The 19,756-nt window shown below is 38.0% G+C and overlaps 1 long non-coding RNA gene across 15 annotated transcripts; it reads right to left on the bottom strand.

The window, feature by feature from the left end:
* Positions 1 to 892: 892 nt before the first annotated feature.
* LOC143863843 (uncharacterized) lies at positions 893 to 17,582 on the bottom strand. Of its 15 annotated transcripts, XR_013241008.1 has the most exons (8): positions 17,360 to 17,540; positions 16,099 to 16,167; positions 14,571 to 14,697; positions 14,393 to 14,459; positions 14,177 to 14,284; positions 6,144 to 6,319; positions 4,078 to 4,122; positions 893 to 1,496 (listed from the first exon to the last, which is right to left on the bottom strand). It is a non-coding gene; the product is annotated as an uncharacterized LOC143863843 (long non-coding RNA). The 15 variants fall into 15 exon arrangements; XR_013241009.1 differs by lacking the exon at positions 4,078 to 4,122 and having other exon boundaries at positions 896 to 1,496; positions 17,360 to 17,539; XR_013241012.1 differs by lacking the exons at positions 893 to 1,496; positions 4,078 to 4,122; positions 6,144 to 6,319 and adding exons at positions 13,899 to 13,987; positions 14,852 to 15,004 and having other exon boundaries at positions 14,571 to 14,765; positions 17,360 to 17,550.
* Positions 17,583 to 19,756: the final 2,174 nt, after the last annotated feature.

Below are 19,756 nucleotides of genomic sequence, written 5' to 3'. Positions count from 1 at the left end.
ATACCAGAGAACCACCCTCAGTTGTGGTTAACCTTAGGAACCAATCCTCAACCAAAGGAAGAGTTGATCTATGGATGCTCATATTGCTCTAAAACCTTCTCAACCTGGCATGCCAGGGTCACCAAAATGCTCATCGGTTTGAAAAAGAAGTTTTGAGAAAGGAATATGGAGTTTATCAAAATACTAACAAAAATATCCACACTTCAGCCCCGGATTCAAAGGGCCCACTTAAGATCCGATAGGAAATCACAACCAGCCCGGACCCAAGTTCAGGCCAACAATGGAGATAATGGCCGAAAGAATATGATTTCGGGCTCGGTGGAAGGGGAAAAGTGGCCGGGGAAGGTGTCGAGGATAACAATAACAACAATAACTGACCGGAAGAGACTGTGACATGTTCAGAGCTGAAGTGGTTGCGTTGCAATGTATGTGAGAGGGGTGGTGAGGAGGTAATTTTATGAGTTGGACTTAACTTTGAAGCTTTGAGGCTTTTATTAGTGTTTCTTCTTGATGTTTTATGGGTGAGATCTTTCTGGGATTTTCATCTTATTATGGAATGTATTGCAAGTATGGGATGAGGTAACATCTATTACATCAATAAAATATACAAAATAAGGATCGGAATATGCTTTTTTACCATTTTTTCTTGCTGTTGGAGGGATTTGTATTGTGTCCATAGAGATGGTTATCATTTTGGCCTCTTATTAGCTACTTCTAATCATATTATTCTTTATTATTAGTTGAATGATGTACATGAATGGCTAACACTTTTAAGGGAAAAAATGAAAATAAATTGGGAGATCCCTGCCCCGCGGTGCGCAGGGCGGATCCCAGTTTTTCACGGGTGAAATTGCCCGGCCTAAATTTTTCTCAAAACTCATCTCATACAAAAAGTTGCCAAATGGGGGACACATCAAAATAAGAGAATTGCCAACGGGGGTATGGACTTTTGAAAAATTGTTAAAGAGGGTTGATAACTCCCTTTTGAGAGTTTGATAACCCCTTTTAGAGACTTGATAACCCCCATTTCGTCTCTCTCTAACAATGAAATGAAAGAAGAGAAGATTTTTACAACAACAAAGGAGACTTTATTTTGGAGAGTCACGGTTCCTCTCGAATTGAGCCGCTAGAGGTCCGGTTGCCTCGAATCAACCTCCCTCCCCCTCTTTTGTCTATTTTGCCTGTTAGGCAGGTAAGAGAGTGCCATTCAATCATCCAACTTTTATGGCCGGATCTTATCATATCTGATATACAACACTTTAAAATGTCCCCTCAAACGTATGTGGATTGGAAATCGGCATTTGTTTTATTAGTATATAATTCCCTAATTAAGAAGTTTGAATATTTTTTTTAAAATTAATGCATACTATCAAAGCTGATGATGAATATTGACAGATGATGGTGAACGCTGAATATCAGTTGATGATGGTGACTGATGCCGGTTGCCTAAGAAGGTGCCGCTCATAAGATGAGTAATGAAGAGAAACAAGCTACTCCTACAATGTATTGAAAAGCAGAAAAAGAAATTCTTGTGGTCAAATAAAATATCGAATTTAGAATAAAACAATCACTGTCGTGCTAAATAAACATAAGAGAAAGAGTACTAAATGTTGGGAGATTAAACATTGAGTGTTAGAAATCGTTAAACCCGCTGTCGCAATCTCACGATGATAAAAAAAAAGGCTAGTTTAAGTAGGTTAAGTGAAATCATTCAATAAAAAAGGTAGGTTAAGTGGCCATAATCTGAATTTGCATGCTAAGGTGATTAATTTCTGCTAATTAAGATTTAAAGTTGAAGTTTAGAACAGAATATGATATGTGTGTGTCACATATATGAATGCATAATCTAGTTTTGATGAGTGATGGAATAATGAATGAAAGAAAGACATAGATCGCGAAACAAAAGAAGAAATACATGGGTGAAATTTGTGCAGACAACGATTAGTTGGGTTTGTTCACAGAAAACTGTACTAAAAATTCTAAATACAGCAAAATGTACTAATAATTCTAAATACAGTAAAACAATATTACTAAATCTACTCTGCACTACAAAAGAAAAAAAATGAGGCAATTTTAGATTTTTTCTTGAGTACATTAAAAAAATCAGTTACTAAGGCTACTTTAGAAGCAATTAACAAAGATAGATATCCTATGGCGCACTGATATCCTCACTATCATATTTTGATTATGGCACCACTCATTTTTTTTCACCCAGGATAAATAGCAGTAATTTTCCATGCTCTATTATCAGTATCAATCATCTGCTTGGAGTTTGTTGCCTAAATTGCAAAACCAAAATGTTTGGAGCAGTGCTCTGTTGCCGTGAAAGATGTGGCATTTTCGGCAATTTTATTAGTTTCAGAAAACTATAGACAGAAATAAAGACAACCCATTTAGTCTTCCATATCTCCAAATCTGAGATTTCTGGATAAACCGAAACTGATATTTAGGGGATGGATATAGAACAATCTGGATTGTATATTTCACTAAGAAAATCATTAGAATGACAATGTTGTAGTTGTAATGGTACTTGGTGTGCTTTATATTCATGAATGTGATGATGATAATGGCAATACACTTTTCTGTGAGCTTTCCTAAAATTTCACTCTTAGTTTATGGTGTATACCTTTTGTTAAACAATGGGTTATTCTTCCGTATAATTGGTTTTGATACAGTGATAGACATAAGCTACTCTAATGGCCATAATAGCCATACTAAAGTAATGGACAAAAACATTCTGTTTGATTACATAACTTTGGTTTTCCATTTAGTCCTTATGAAAAAGTTGAAGAACTAAACAGCTTTACTTCAATAAAACTATACCCACAAGTTTTCTCTATCCCTTTATATCTCATTAACTCTCGGGCCAGCTTGACCCCTTGCCATCTTCCTACCCTTGCATATATGTTGGAAAGAAGCACATAAATTCCACTTCCTTGAGGATTCAACTCTGTAATTCTATTCCCTACTCGTTCTGCTATACCGACATTGCCTTGGATCTCGCAGCCATTTAAGAGAGCACCCCAGATTGTGCTACTCGGGCGAATTGGCATTGATTCCACAAATCTCTCAGCCTCTACGAGGTCCCGGCTCGACTTCGAAGGTCGACCATGCCCCCATAGTGTTCAATTGTGGGCGTGATTCCGTGCACACTTCTCATGGAGTTGAAATTTTCATGGCCTTGTTCAATCAACCCTGAGTGACTACAAGCAAATAGAACTCCAATGTATGTGATATGATCAGGAATTACACCATCCCTTTGCATTTTTCTGAACAGACCTAGTGCTTCCTCCCCACTCCCATTCATGGCCAACCCTATAATCATACTAGTCCAAGCCATCACATCTTTCCTTTGTACTCAACTCAACTCAACAAAGCCTTTGTCCCAAACTAGTTGGGGTCGACTAAATAAATCCTTTAGAACAATTTCATGAAGAAGGTGAAAGGAATCTATCCGGCTCTAATCATGGCTCTAGTTGGGTTCGTCTATGTGGATCATTTTCTTCCATTCTATCCTATCCATGGTCATGTTCTCTGTTATGAAAACACATGCCACGGTTTGGAGAAAAACTCCAATATAATTAACCACGTGAAAGAAGCGAAGCTCCTTCACTGACGTGAAAGAGCCAATGCTCTCTTCACAAGTGATATCCCAAAAATAAACTTTTTCCAATCTATCTTTCTTCATATCATTATATTATATAGAAGGCCAAAACCAAAAAATAGAAATCCTAAATACTTGCCTAACCATTATTCTCAATCTTCAAACTAAAGCAACATAAATAAAAAGTAGAAACATGACTAAAATATTCCTAAAATAGTAATCCCGTAATATTCCTATACTATATCCGTAAAATGCCTATAACTTAGCCAAATCAAGTCCAAATCGCGTAGTCTTGGGCTCTTTAGATAGGTAATCTAAAAACCTTTCTAAAAACACCAACATATGCCAAAAGAACAAGATTTGATGCCTCAAAAAAAATACTACAAATAAAATGACGAAAATAAAAAATAAAAAATAAAAGACTTGTTCAACACTACAAATAAAATGACGAAAATAGAAAATAAAAGACTTACTCAACGCCATACGTTCTTCATCACAACCGCTTCATTTGGTGGGGTCTATAATGGAGATGACATGATAAAAAAGTTGTATTAGACCGGATCATCACAATTGTTCAAACTGTGGTTTGCAAACCTACATCATTGGGGTGCAACTTGGGTCGGGTTCAACCCGAACCCGACGGGTTGAACCTGAATTTGGGTTGGGTTGGGTCGGGTTAAGTTTTTTTTAAAATCGGGTTGGGTTGGGAAAAATCAACCCGAATTGGAAATCGGGTTGGGTCGGGTTGGGGTGTTGAGCAACCCGAACCGACCCGAAACCCGATTTCCAATTCCGGTATGTATAAAAATTTTACTTCTATGTTTGTTTTGTCATTGTATAACTCAAATTTAAAAAGAAATAAAAAAACTTGGTGCAAGTTGTCCTAATTAACCCTCTTGTTGGGGAACATCTAATGACTAGGATGAGATGGAAATACAAAAATAAAATGGAGAAATCAAACAAATGGTGAAATTGGGTTGGGTCGGGTTGAGGAAATTACAAATCGGGTTGGGTCAGGTTGGCCTCAACCCGACCCGAGTTGCACCCCTACTATCTGGTTAATAAGATAGACAATGCTAAATGGAGGTCTCATTTGTCATTAAGTTCAAGATGTGTAAAAATTAACTGCTTAAAGACATTTCAAACTTCAAAGGGTGTCTTTCTCATCATGCTTGAGTGGAGGTCTAGAATCATCCAATGAGGGTGGGACCAAGGGCAATAGGCCAGACTTGTGGTGGCCAACAACGAACCCATTTGCTGCACATATGGCAGTGGCTCCACGCCATACCTAGCTGTTTAGCTAATTAAAAACAGTGCACATCTTAAAAGATATTTCAAAAGACAAATGGCATATTCTTGCGTAAATCATCACCAGAAATTTCTTCAATCTGTGAGGGAAGAAGATTTCAGTAACAAGATTGAGAGATGCAAAGAATCCAAGGCTTAAAGTGGTGAGAGAGGCGTAGGGAGAAGGAGAGAGAATTGAGAGGGCACGGGTGAGAAGTGGCTAAAATCAGGATCCTATTTTGAGCATAGTTTTTTGTTTCCTGATTTGTAGCCACCTCTCACACCAAACGTGTCCTTAATGTCCTTAATGTGCATCCAGTCACGGTGGGCCATTTTCATTAAGATCATCCATGAAGGGCATTTCGGTCACAACGAGGGAGCTTTTAGTCTTTGGGCGAAGGCCTAGGAGCGAGGTTTCTGTAATTTACACGGCACCCACAAAAGTTCTCTCTCGCCTCTTACAATCTATAAAAGCCTAACTCTGACCCTCAATTTTTAGGGTTTCAATTTTTGCTTATGCGCTTATTTTTAGGGTTTCATGGTTTGTAAAGAAAGGCTCTGTAGGCATATCATTTGTTGTTTGCAATCTTTTAGACATTTCTTGTTTGCTTTGTCCTATATCATTTGTCCTTGATTTGCAACATATGCTCTCCTCCTCACTTGGTAGAACCCTTGTGTTTTGGGATATGCAAAGAAGGTGCTATGATGGTTTTCTCGTTAATCCGACCCCTTTTATGGGTATATGAGGACACTACAAATCCTTTCACATGAGACTGAGCACCTTCTTCCCCCATTTTTTATACCAATTTTTCTTTTGTTTACATTTACTTTGTATACATGCTTTCTTTCTTTTTTATCTTACTAGTAAAAGATGCACGTGCATTAACCAAGATATTTTACAAGATGGTTTAGTATAGCTGCGAAATTTCTCGTTTCTATGTTTAAAATGAAGTTGAAGTAGCTTTGGACCTGTTTTATGTCAACCAAAGCAGGAATTCTCTGTGAAATTTCTCCCCATAAGTGTATCATTTGAAAAAACAGGTAATTCAGCAAGGCGAGAGAGTTACATGCTGTATGTTTGTGCATCTAAAATTTCACTCTAAAACCATTGGCAAATGTAAGATCAACCCATGTTGTGTTGATCACCTAGAAATCAAAGTGAAAGAATGGGCATAAAATTAATTTGTTTTACGCTTATTTTACGTCAAAAGAAACAAAGCCTATGAGAAATTTAGAGGGAACAAGATTTTACCCAAGAGACAAGGCATGGAGGCAAGGCCTTTGTAATTTTGAGACCAAGAGTGAGAGGTGGCTGTGATAACTCGATGGAGTCTTGGCCAATAACAGTGACAAAGCCATTTGCTTTGTTCCTCCATACACCTCATCACCTAATAGAGGAATCCCCATAAACTTTGCATGTACACAGATCTAGTTCAGAATAGTAGACAGGCAATGTGAGTAGAACATTTTTCGCAAACCACATTCACTACCACATACAACACTACTAAAAATAGGGAATCTTAGAATTTGCCATCAATGCAGGAAGCAGGCAAGATCATTAAAACAACATAATGTTAAAAACTAATGAAAACTTAAAAATGAAAGCTATATGAAGATATTGCAGCATGATCTCCATAGGAGCACCCCGAAGCAAATAACCAAGAGCTTAAGCAATATCATCCAATCAAATAATGGATAATGATACTAACATAAGTTGTTGCGGGGAGAAACATTTTAGAAACTACAGTCAAGCCCACTCACTCGTTGTCAAGATGATCCAGAAATATCTCCCACTTGTTTGTCATGTACAGTATAGCTTTCCAAATGTACAGTATAGCAAATCACCAAAAAAAAAATGTACAGTATAACTTTCCAGTTTTGTCAATACATTCCATAATTAACTTCCTAGTTTTGAAAAAACCATATTCATCCGATTCTCCAATTCTCAAAGGACTTCCATAATATGTATTTCAGACTACTATCACTATACAGATCACTCACTAAGAGAAATTCAGAAAAGTCCAAACTACAGCCAAGGTGATCTTGTGGGTTTTCCATCTTTCTTTTTTCTGAAGGTCATGAACAGACATTTCTTGTTTTCAGATATTGGAACACAAGCTGCATCTGTATAACATTTCAAAAAACAAAACCCACTTTTCTCAGGCTAGTCTGCTTTCATCGCTACAAAACCAAACGGTCCCAAGTTAGTTTTGTAGTTGACTTTCAAGGTATTTATAAGGCAATCTCACAAATGAAATCCATTGGAAGGGGCATGACATAATGATTATTTTTAATATGAGACATTAAGATTGAATTTTGTAGTGAAAAATCATGATTTTTTAATGAATTAGAGGATAAATTCAGCAATTAAAATTGTATATGGTCTATGAAAACTTTTCCTTCCATAATTGGCAAGTAATGAATCATAGATGTATAATTAAAATACCCCAATTTAACTTCGGGTCATGTCCAGGAAAAATTGGGTTGAGTCGAATCTTTCCTGATACCATCCGGCATTTTCCGACACGACTTGAAATTTTTTGACACGACCCCAACTTTAACAGAGTCAAACCCAAATTTCACCATTAATTTTTACATCGGATCAACCACTTCGACCAGATTTTAAATTTATCATTGATTCAGTTCATTTCTCGAAAGATTTTGGAAAATGAATGGTGTGACTTACTGTTTAAGTGGTCAGTGGTTGTTGATTTTGCTATCTCGACGAATGTTGCCTGTATGAATGGAATGGTGTGGACCCCGATCCTGAGAGGACGGTGAGGAGGGACGCGAGATCCCTCCTGCGATCCTCTAAGATCTCCACAATGTGAAGGAGAGCTCTGCCAAGGAACTCTCGAAACTGTTGCCACCCTCACAGCATAGCATGAGTGGCGATATAAAAGGAAAGAGATACATCCTGATCCGGAGCCAGGGCTCGAAACCAAGATATATCCGAAAATAACTCAGAGTCGCCATCCATGGACAAGCCATGGAACCAAAACAAATGCTCTGTTTGCAATGGATAACCAGAGATACAAAAGGTCCGTGCCTGGTTACGAATGGGGAAGGGGTTAGGCGCCCCCAATTCGCCCGAGTGCGAACACTTGGTCTCTTATGCCATTTATTATTAACTCCAAAGAAGTTTGGGTAAAAATCATATGAAATGGGAACAATCATCAGGAATCGTCTACCTAAGCATGCATTTCCTGATGATAATATAATAAGCGCATAAAATGAAATGAAAGATGTGTCACCTAAGCATAGCTAGGTTATGAGTGACATGCCTAATGGGTGTCTAAATTCTGATGTGCAAACACATGCAAGCTATAGCTAAAGGTACAGGATCAGTACAAGAAAGTAAGAAAACACATCAAAACATATAATAACCATACAACAAATCCTAAGACTCTAAATTATTAGCCCGAGTCCTCGGATGGTCTGGTATTCATCCAAAGAAGCCTACGTATCCCCGCCTCCACGAGAATCAAGGCAACGTAGTTCTTCGTACCCATTCTAAGCTAGGATGCCTAAGACACCTAGACCTCTATCCTAGACTCGATCTAAAAGACCGGACTAATTATTAAAGCTTCTTGAACGATTATTTAAATTCCAGTGAATTGTAGATTTTAGGACACCCTATATGTCCTAGCTAAATGCAGGTTAGCCCTAAGCTAATGCAGGTGGTTCCTACAACCTATGTGTAGCTAGGCTGTGTGTCCTAAGGAAAACCAAGGGATCGCTAACGTATCCAAGACCTAGTCATCAGTCGGCGATGTGAATCGCCAACTGACCGGACGGAGGCGCTCCTATAACTCTAGGACAGACCCCTAACTCTAAAACAAGCACACAGCAAACAAACAATCAAACAACCTATCAAAAGAAAAACCCTAACTCTAAAACTCTCTATCTAGGACAAACTCCTAACTCTAGAGGAAGATCTTGTTGAAAACAAGGTTTTGAAGAAAAAAAGGTTAAAGCATTTATTTACAAAGTTTGGCTGGACTTGGGATATAAATCCCAAGCTGCACTACGTACCTCATGGGAGAGGATCAAGCCAACGTAGTTCGAAACGAACTCTCAAACTACGCTTCTAAAAAGAAACACTCACACTTCAGATTTAAGGTTTTTTATATTTTCAAATGTTTTTGATATTTTTAAAGTTTTCACATGTTTTTGGATTTTAAAGCTTTTCCAATGCTCGGGACCTTTAGATGAATTCACTCTTAAAGGGAACACGCAAGAACAACCACAAACTAGGGCAAAGCCCTAAAGCAAAAGGAGAAACTCTGAATAAGCAACTAGCGTCTCAAAGAGACAAACCACAACAAGAAAGATAGCGTCCCAAGAAGAGAGAAAACGATCCAAGATCCCAAGCAAGCAAAGCTCTAATAAGACTGAGTTAGTCTCAAACAAGGATGAATGACAACAAATCTAAAGGCGAACTACTAACTAACACACTAAAAAAAAGGAGCACAAATGAGTCAGAAACTCACTAAAAACACTACCAAGAAAGAGGTAAAAATGAGTCAAAGACTCGCCAGGAGGAAGGGTTATTCTAACATGAGGCTAGGTAAGCCTCCTAAAGGGGAAACTCTCTATAGGAGACAAGGCTTGTCTCCGAGACACAAATGACGTAAAAAGGAATAAGAGACCCTGTGCATATTTGGCAAAGGTAAAACACCCAACCGGGCCGGACAGCTACCTAGCCCTAGGGTGCAACAAATGTGCAACCCAATACCCATAAGGGTAGGGGTATGAAGCCAAGCCGAGTAGGATGTTCTCCCAAAACCAACCGGCGCACAAAGAGGAGGTTAAGCAAGAGAATGAGACTGGGCAAGTCTCCTATATACAAAGGAGGGGTATGCTACTTGGACTGAGCAAGTCCCCTAAGGATGGGCTTGGGCTAGCGCCTTCATCGCCCTGATACAAGCATTAGAATCAATATAGGCTCAAAACAATCTAAAAAAAAATAGAAAAGGTAAAATTTCCACCTAACATGTAATTTTCACCAAAAATGGTCAAAAATGCCAAACAAATCATGGGAATGATTCAATATACGATTTGTGACTTGCTAGCAAACTCAAAACATCCCGAACACTCATTAAAATTAAATAGAGCTCATGTTGTCCATGATTTTCAAGAAATAGCACAATTATGACATATAGTGTGAAAAATGCAACTTTGCACCGATTTTTGGACCCCTCAAACATCAGAACCATCAAAAACTCTACCAATCAAAATTGTAGATCTCATCATGAATGACATTCTCTCAGTTGATCAGTTCGTTCGGATCTGGCCAGAAGTGGCCGAAAAATGGCCTCTTCCGATCCATCGCCATTAAAAGACATATTAGTGTTTTAACTGAAAGTTCGGGCTCAGTTTTGACACTTAAAAGATCGCTTCTGGAAAAATTCACTCAAGGATAAAGTATTAGAAAATCTTGTGAAGAACATTTTTTCTTTGTATGGCTTCGGACGAAACAGATCTGGAATAGCCTAAAAATGGCCAGCAAGCTGCTGTTGCAGAAATGACATTGTTTTCAGAAAAACTGAAGCTTGCAAGTCGTTTTTGACATATTAAAAAGCATTTATGGAAACATTTACTCAATAAGACAGTTTTAGGAAACATTATAACAAACACTTTTCCAGTTGACAGTTTTGAACAATTCCGATCAGAAGCAGCCCAAAAATTACTCGACACGATAATTTCTAAAACACTTAGAACAAAAATATCATTATGGACTAAACTTTAAACGAGCATAACTCACGTCTTTTGGCCAAATTTGGGCCGCCATATGTCGAACTGGCCGGCTTGACGAGATCTACAAGATTGATGATGTTTGCTTTTAAAAGTTTTGAGCATTTGAGATCGAAAAATGAAAATTCAAAACTAAAGATCACTATACCTATGAGAACACACACACATTCAAACACATACATCTATTTATAGACATATGTTCACATATATACACAACACACACTCACACACACAGACATACATACATTAGCCACTGAGAAAAACGAATTCCTAAATGCATGCAAAACCATTCCACAATTCTCAATTAAAGGCAAAGCATAGGACCAAAACTCATTTGACAACACCGTGGAAATCACAAAGTGAATCACTCAAGGACAGGCACAATATAAGTTTCTAGATGGACCGACCTTGATTTTGATTTTCAGTTCAAGCACAATGGAAAGGAGATACAGTACTTGTCAGTTTAAGATAATGAAGATGAACGATAACAGTTTTCCTTTCAAACACAATAAAAACGAACTTCCAGTAGGTTAACAAACAGCCCTTACACCAGTGTAGTAAACTAAATATGTAAACGAATGCATTACCAGTGACTTATTCACCCCTTGGACATAAAACTGAATTGGTGGAATAAAATGAGATGAGTTTGGTTGATGGGCTAAATAGTGCTTAAGACAGGGGTTGAAATGTGTTTAGGAATGTGCATAAAACCGAGGCTGAACTATGGGACAGATTTGTGCCAAAACTGGGACAGCAACATGGAATGAATTTATCCCAAAACAAGGGCAGCAACATGGACTGAAGTGGGGACATAATTTGTGCTAAAACAAGGGTGAGTTGTGAACAGATTTTTGTGCTAAACATGGCTGAATATAGGGACAGATTTGTGCCAAAACTGGGACAGCAGCATGGACCGAACTGTGGGCAGAATCGTGCCTCAAATTGGGGCAGAGATGCGCTTAAAAATGGGGTGAATCATGGGTGAAAACTGTGCTGAAACAGGGAGCAGCAGTATGGACAGCATTTATGTTAAAACAAGGGCAGCAATGGGGCTGAAATAGAGGTGAATCTGTGCTGAAACGGAGGTAGCAATAGGGTGCAAACCTGGGGCAGCAACATGGACCGGGTTGTGAAAGAACTGGGACTGATTCGGGAGGGGAACCATGGACAGAATTGTGCTAAAACAGTAGGGCTGAAATGAAGTGAATAAACTGATTTTTATACACAGAAATAGGAGCTGAAATGATGTGCAAACAACTAGTCCTCCCTATAGATCTGCTATACACAGTTCACACGTATGAGAACAAATAATGCACAAGTACCCTACAAACCAATACATGCAGCAGAAATCTGTTATAAACAGTCCATACATATGAGAATAACTCATGCACAAGTACCCTACATACCCCAATATGTGCAGCAGACTAAACGATGAAGTAGTCGCTGTGAATAGAGATTACCAGATGCACGGAGTCTCGCCGGAGTTAGATCGGGTTGTGAATTTTTTGCCGGATTCAATCAGCCCCCTAGTGATGACAAAATGGTGGAGGACCGGAGGTAGGAGTCGGAAGTAGAAGAAGAAGAGGCACGGTTATGGGTTGGGGCAGATTTCCAAATTAGAGGGTAGCTCAGGTGGCTGTTATGGAATAAAGTAGAAGAAGAGGGTTTTGGTGTTAGAGATGAAGGTGGAAGAGATGGTGGTAGAGGGTTTAATGGATATCGGTTGAGATAGTGGGTTTCGGGCTATGCTAAGGAATGGAAGGGAGCCCAGTTAGGCCATATGCAAGTGGGAAGGGGATCAAATTTTTCTAAGGTAGGAGGGAGTGGGAATTCCTTTGTTTTTTTTTTATCTCCTTCCCTCTGTTTTCTCCCTACGAGAATGAGTTCTCTCTCTTTGTTCTATCCCTCTCCTCAATCCTTCAATTAAGGGTAGGTTCAATTAAGAATCAAAGCCTCTTTCCATAAAATATTAGTTGTTCCCTAAATAGTGTATAGAAGATGCCATCCACATTTTGCAAAGCAATTTTTTATTTTAGCAAATGTGATGCAATCATTTTAAAATTGATATTTTAAGCATGCACTCATCATTATACTATTTCTCAAATTGAAAACCGTATGGCTCCATGCAAGGGAAGAAGAAAAATACTACCTTTCCAATCACCATGCTTCTCTTTTCTTTCTTTTCTTTTTTTTAAATTGCTATTTTAAACAACACCACACCCATTCCCATGTTCAAAACCGTGTGCCCTCTTTCAACAAAATTTTTTTTTTATATTTAGCTTTAATTAATAAAATACCCCTCCATGAAGTGTTGTACAAGCAACCCTTTTCTTCTCTTAAATCATTTGCCATATGATCTAGACCGTCCAAGCAATATGCCATTGCCTATATGGATTGCGCCCCCTTAAATCATTCCTCTATGACGATCCAGACCATCCAATTGATGGGTCCCAACCTAGGCAGGTTGTGTCCTCCTAAATTATTTCAATGGGCTGATCTGATCTGTACAATTGATGGGCTGAAATGTAAGTTGGTTGCACCCTCGAAAATCTCTTCTATGGGATGATCTGAAGCATTCAAATAATTGGCTATCAAGTGATAGGCTTGGATCACTCATAATGTGGGCCCCCTGAGTCTCTCCCATTGGATGATCTAAACCATCCATTTGGATGATCCATATTGCAAATTAGTTGTGCCACAAAATTAATTCTAATTAGAATAATTTCAACCATCAATTTGACGATCCACAACTTCAAAAATCATTTTCAAGAATGGTTCGGATCGTTTGGTGGGCCTCAACATGGAATAGATGTGGACCCAAATTATTTCGATAGAATGGTCTGAACTGGTTCATTTGATGCAACATAATGTAGATTGGCTGCGCCCCTCTAAATCATTTCTGTAGGCTTATCTGAATAACTCAACTTGATGATCGTAACAAAATTGGTTGTTAAAACGACTTCTCTGAGATTTTGACCGTTCTCTTGATGGTCATCTTTAGGCGTTGGATCGAAGTAGTTCAAAACTCATTTTTCACTAAAACAATGTGCGGGCCCCCCTGTTTGATCCAAATCTAAACAAATGCTCAAGGCGGGCCCACCAAACGGATCCAAATTCTCTTTTGCTCGGATTCTTATGAATAATCTCTCTCAACACTTAACGGAAAAAATGCGAAACATGGCGGAGATGATTGGATGGGGTTTTGCCCAAGCATAGCGAACTTGGGTCCGATCAAAATGGGGTGTCTACAAATGGCTGGCAGAATGCAATGGATGGTAGATAGATCGTCAGTAGGCGATGGCTAGAGAGGAATCAATGTGACAGTAGGAAAGCGACAACCTGAAAGGAGCAAACGCAGTGGTAGATCGTGTCATGTTCTCGGTGTGTGAATTGTAACTGGGTAAACATTTGTTCAAATCCTAAACATAAGTGATTGATTTTCATGTAGTTAGTTGAATTAAAATGAACTTTTAAGTTATAAAAAGAAGACTCATTTTTTACGATTAAAAATGATCAATTCCATTCCACCTTCATCCCTCCACATGCCAAGATCGGCAATAAATGATTATGATTTGGAGGACTTTCTTCACCATCCATTCGTTGTGCATCCATCCGGTTTTTGAAGAAATTCAAAACCTACAAAGAAGATAATTGTTCAAATCTGCTCCGTTCTCATGGATAAGATAATCTTGGGGGGTTTAAAATAATTCAAGGGAACTAATCACCTAAAACATAAAAGCATACCTTCTAAATGTTTTCGAGGAGCTCATTAAAGCGAGACCTTCTTTCGGTGAATTATTGCATATACAACCTGCACTACTCATAAAATAAGGTAGTAAACTCACGAATAAGATAATCTAGGAGGAGGGTTTAAAACAATTCATAAGAACTAATCACCTAAAATATTAAATAAAAAGCATACCATGTAAATGTTTTCAAGGAACTCAATAAAGCGCAGGGGATTCTTGCAAGGCATGAAAGACCTGTCGGTAGAACTCTGAATCCCTTTTCCCCTTCCAATATTGCTTTGTTGGACTGCATCCACAGCTCTACCTCGAAGCAAGAATAGCATTGCACTAAGGTCCTTGAACATTCAAATAAATAAGTAGATCTAAAGCTGCATAAAGATATGATCACTTTATTCAACTTTTTTCTTCGATAACAAAAGAGAAATGCTGCTCAAGTAAACACTGCTGGATTTACATTGAAAGGGAGGGTGGTAAGAAACACCAACATTGGATCAAAACCTTATCATCATTGGGCCTGCTTCCCATCACTGCTTAAAAAATCAAACAACATGCCACTGCAGGTTGCCAATCCCCATCCCCATCTGACCAAGATTAGATGGTGATGAAACTAGTCACCACAGGACATAAAGGATTGTTAAGAAAATTCGTAGGACAATTCCTTCAAATACTCAAATTTTTAATAGAAAACTAAAAGGTAGCGTATTTAATTCAGGGTTTGGAAGCAATTAGATAGACTGTTTTTGAGCTAAGATTATGACCTTTTTAATGATAGTTGGGGTCATCTTCAGGGGCTGTAACATTGCAACAATTTGACCAATGACCATAAGCAGGGGCATCTAAAACCATGTTTGTGGATAAAGAATCAAACGTTACCTTTAAAAATGATTGAACCCATTTTTTAAAGTGGGTGAGACACTTCTCTTTGAATCCAACAATTTCTTTTAGTAGATACTGGTTTCTAAAACCATGTTTGTGGATAAAGAATCAAATGTGACCTTTAAAAATGATTGCACCATTTTTTAAAATGGGCCAGACACTTCATATTTGAATCCAACAATTTCTTTTAGTAGATACCGGTTTCTGTAAATTATATTTTTTTAGACGGAGTGAGAGATTTATTAAAAAGCAATGAAGAAGCAATACTGATAGGGAAAAGGGATCTCTTAAACTTGAAAACTAAAACAATTTTCACTCTAATGCCTTTTTTCTGTTTCAAAATAATGAAAAATCTATGCGGATAAGTAAAATGAAAAATAATTGGGATCTGAATCGTCAAAGAGTGAGTTTTTGCTGTCTAGTGTACCAAGTTTCAAAATCTATATTGATGTTAGTACTTACGGTGGTTGAAATGTAAACAGAAATGTGAAAGACAATGAATTAGAGATAGAAATGTAAATACAAATGTGAAGAACAATAGAATTATGAATTAGAGACTTTGCCCACGGAGATCAGAAGAAGGCCAAGAAAGACTTAGATGCAAGTGAGGTAAAACAAACATCAATTGAATAAACATCAAATGATAAGCATCACACGTCATACTCCCTCCGAACATATTTGAACTCCCTTGGCCCGACCATTTAACCATGTTCCATGAATAAACTTTTTATTCAACAAAAAGCTTTTGGGAAGAAAAGGCAAAGTAAGATAAACAGAAGATTTGGAATAAATTTTAGGGTGATTATAAACCACCAAAACTATTACCTTCACAAGTTTCCGTTCTTCCAAAAGGAGCAAGCTTGTTCCCTCTCCCATGACAAAGCCATCGCGATCCTAGAAAAGGTAATGATCATCATTTATCAACATAGAACAAAGTTCCAAACCCTGATTCATTGAATTTCGCTATAGAGATTGGCATAATAAGTGAATAACAAAGAGTTTAAAATTTTCTTTACTAATAAAAAAATATACAGTATAAATATGCAACTAAGAAGGTGCTAACCACAACCATTAAAAGGCATAGAATGTGAAATGTAAATTTTTACTAATAAATACTAAGGCTGTATTTATCACTCTTACTTGTTTTGTAGCATAAATATGTCAATCGAAGAAGGCATAAGTTCTATTACTTGATCAAAATAAAAAAAAGGCATACAAACATATAAAATTTCACATAATTTTGAAAGCTATACATGACGTGTTCCAAAAATCCAAGAAACAATTATATCCTAAGGAATGAGTCTGTCTTAATGATCTTCGCTTTTGACAAAATTATTATTGTCAACAGGAAAAAATATATATTTAAAAACGGAAATACAGATCAATCTTAAACCCCAATATTACAGTACGAATCGTAGCAAATATTAGCGGCAGTCATGCCATATAAATCAATGATTAGGAAAAAGATTCGAGAAGGGGAAAAAATGAAAATAAATAATTATTTTGCCAGATTTCATATTAAAACAATGAACAGAAAAATAAATTTAAAGAAAAAAAAAACGTTAGTGTAATTACACCGTCACGGCGTCACTCTCCATATAGCAATTCGATCCAAGCATTATCATAGATCTCGAAAATTACATCTCAGTGACTATACACAGGATTTTTCACATACTCAAAAAGGAAAGAAAAAAAATCAGCACTTCCTCTACATCTATAAGAAACATAAATAGAAAATAAATCCTCCGCATATAAATCAAAAGACCTAATTACTGCATCAAAACAAACCAGAACAAAAGATAAAGATACATAAGGAATTGATCTCAAATACCGTATATAAGAATCTCCATTTAGACAGGGGTAGGCTACCGACAAAAACCCACCCCTCGAAAACCCTCTTCCATTTCGAAGCAAAATAAAAAAGCCCCAACCACAAAACCCTCTTTGGCAGCCATGATTTGAGCCCAAACCCCAAGTTAGACAGGGGTAGGCTACCCAAAAGAAAAAACCCAGGAAAAAAAATTCCCAACCCATCAAAACCCTCTCCCACAAAACCCTATTTTGCAGATATGATGTGAAAAATTACCTTATCCAACAAGAGATTGATTCAAAGGTGGGGAATCCTCTTCTTTAATGGCAGCTCCGTGCGATTTCGCGAGGAATGAGAGCAGGAAGGGTTTTGGAACTATGGGGACGAAAATAAAATAGGGGAAGAAGACAGGACTCTTGCGGATGGAAACGCGTGGCTGATAAAGGAAATGTCAAGATTACATGTGGTGGGATTTTTACACTTGCCTTGAGGGGCGAAATGACAAAAATGCCCAGGAAAATAGGACCGAACAGGAAGATTTACAAAGCAAGGGTATGTAATTTCAAAAAAAGACGTAACAAAAATTCATGCGTTTTCCCTTTTAGTAGTAAAGGATTCTGCTGTTAGTTTTCTTGAATATGAATATTATTATAGTAAGGAATTGAGGAGGGATTTGCTAAATGAGTAAGGTAGCACATGGGTTTCACCCTTTTGAAGCAATAGCTTTCTGAAGATTTGGGTGTGATACAATATCTAGTGTTGGTTCTATCTTGGTTTCCCGTTGGGAGATATATCTGGCAAAATTTTGATTAAATAGATTGAAACTATAGATAAACCTCCATTGGATGTCTTAGAAAATAGAGCTAGAAAGGTCAAGAACTGGTTGGTGCGTTCAATTTTTGGTAGTGAGAGAGTATATGAGACTCTTTAATATGAGAGAGAGAGAGAGAGTAGTTGAGGTCTAACCTAGCCCAACCCTAGAGAGACAGTAGGGGTCCAAGTTGAGGCCAACCCTAGCCCAACCCTAGATAGCATTTCCTCAACCCTAACCCGAGTTGAGGCCTACCCTAGCCCAACCCTAGATCGTATTCGCTCAACCCTAACCCGAGTTGAGGCCAACCCTAGCCCAACCCTAGAGAGCATTCCCGAGCCTCGGGTCGGATAGTCAACCCTAACCCAACCCATTTCTGAATCTCTCTAATGTAATGTAACCCCTCACGTCTAGCCTGTTTTTTTTTTTTTTCCAAGGGTTGGGTTTATATTAGACTAAAGTCAAACAGAGAAAAAAAAAAACATAACCGTGAGAAATCACAATAAAATTAGAGAATAAAGGTTGGGTTCAGTTGGGTTGCCCAAAGGCCCCAACCCTAATTCAACCCGACATTAAATCCGGTAGCCTTGTCCAAACCCAACCCAAGCCAAAATTGGGTTGAGCCCAACCCACAAGTTGCACCCGTCACCAAACATAACCCACGGACTCACCATGCCAAACGACGATTTCATTAACAAGATTGAGACATACAAAGAATCAATAGCTTCAAAACATCTTAATGTACATCTTTCTTCATTAACCGTGTTCACGAGACTAGGATCATCCAGTCGTGGTGGACCATTCTTATTGCTTTGTAGAGAAAAGCTCCTGGCTTTTTTAGGGTTCCATGTTTGTAAATAAAAGCTCTGTTTCTCCTAACATTCACACTCCTCCCTCTTTTTCCTTTCATATTACTCTTTAGCATCTGATTCCTCTGTGAGCTTTTAGGCATTTCTTGTTTTCCTTTGTCCTTTATCACTTGTCCTTGATTTGCAACATATTCTCCTCTCTTGGAAAAACCCTTGTGTTTTAGGGGATATAGAGAAGGTGCTGTGATGGTATTCTCGTTAATCCAACCCCTTTCATGGTTATATGAGGACACTCAAATCCATTCATATGAGACTGAGCATCTTCTTTCCCCCCATTTTTTTTCACATTTTTCACTTTTTTAACTTTTTTCCCAATTTTATTTTATAGCCCATATATTTTTGTATGGTACATATATGTAAATTCATACCTTTGTATGTATGCTTTTTTTTAAGAGGAAAGTTTTTCTAGTCGGCCGACTAGAGAAGCTTCTCTAGTCCGCCGACCAAAAACACAGTGGGCACATGTTGTTTGGATGATCCAAAGCATTCATTTGATGGGCCCTATCATAGATAGGGTGTGCCCAAAAAATCAGCTTTATAGGATAATCATCCTAGCCCTTCGATTTGTGGAGGTTAAAAACATAGTGACCCCACGTTGTTTTGATGATCCAAAGCATTCATTTGATGGGCTCTGACATAGATAGGATGTGCCTAAAAAATCATCTCCAATGGATCATCCTAAGCCTTCGATTTATGGAGGTTAAAATGGACGCGTATAAACTCCACAAATCTGTCCATTTTTAACCTCCACAAATCCAAGGTTTAGGATGATCCTATGTAGCTGATTTTTTGGGCACACCCGATCTATGCCAGGGCCTATCAAATGAATATTTTGGATTATCCAAATAATGTGGGCACACTATGTTTTTTGGTCGGCGGACTAGAGAAGCTTCTCTAGTCGGCCGACTAGAAAAACTTTCCTTATACTGTTATTGGTTTTCTTGAGTATTATTAAAGAATTGAGGGGTTTGCACGCTCTGTTTGGTTTCGAGT

The sequence above is a fragment of the Tasmannia lanceolata genome, unplaced genomic scaffold (assembly GCF_043159265.1).
Source record: "Tasmannia lanceolata isolate RefF3 unplaced genomic scaffold, GAP_Taslan_0.1 ptg000044l, whole genome shotgun sequence".
NCBI classification, from domain to species: Eukaryota; Viridiplantae; Streptophyta; class Magnoliopsida; order Canellales; family Winteraceae; genus Tasmannia; species Tasmannia lanceolata.
This window is presented reverse-complemented; position numbering and strand designations above follow the sequence as displayed.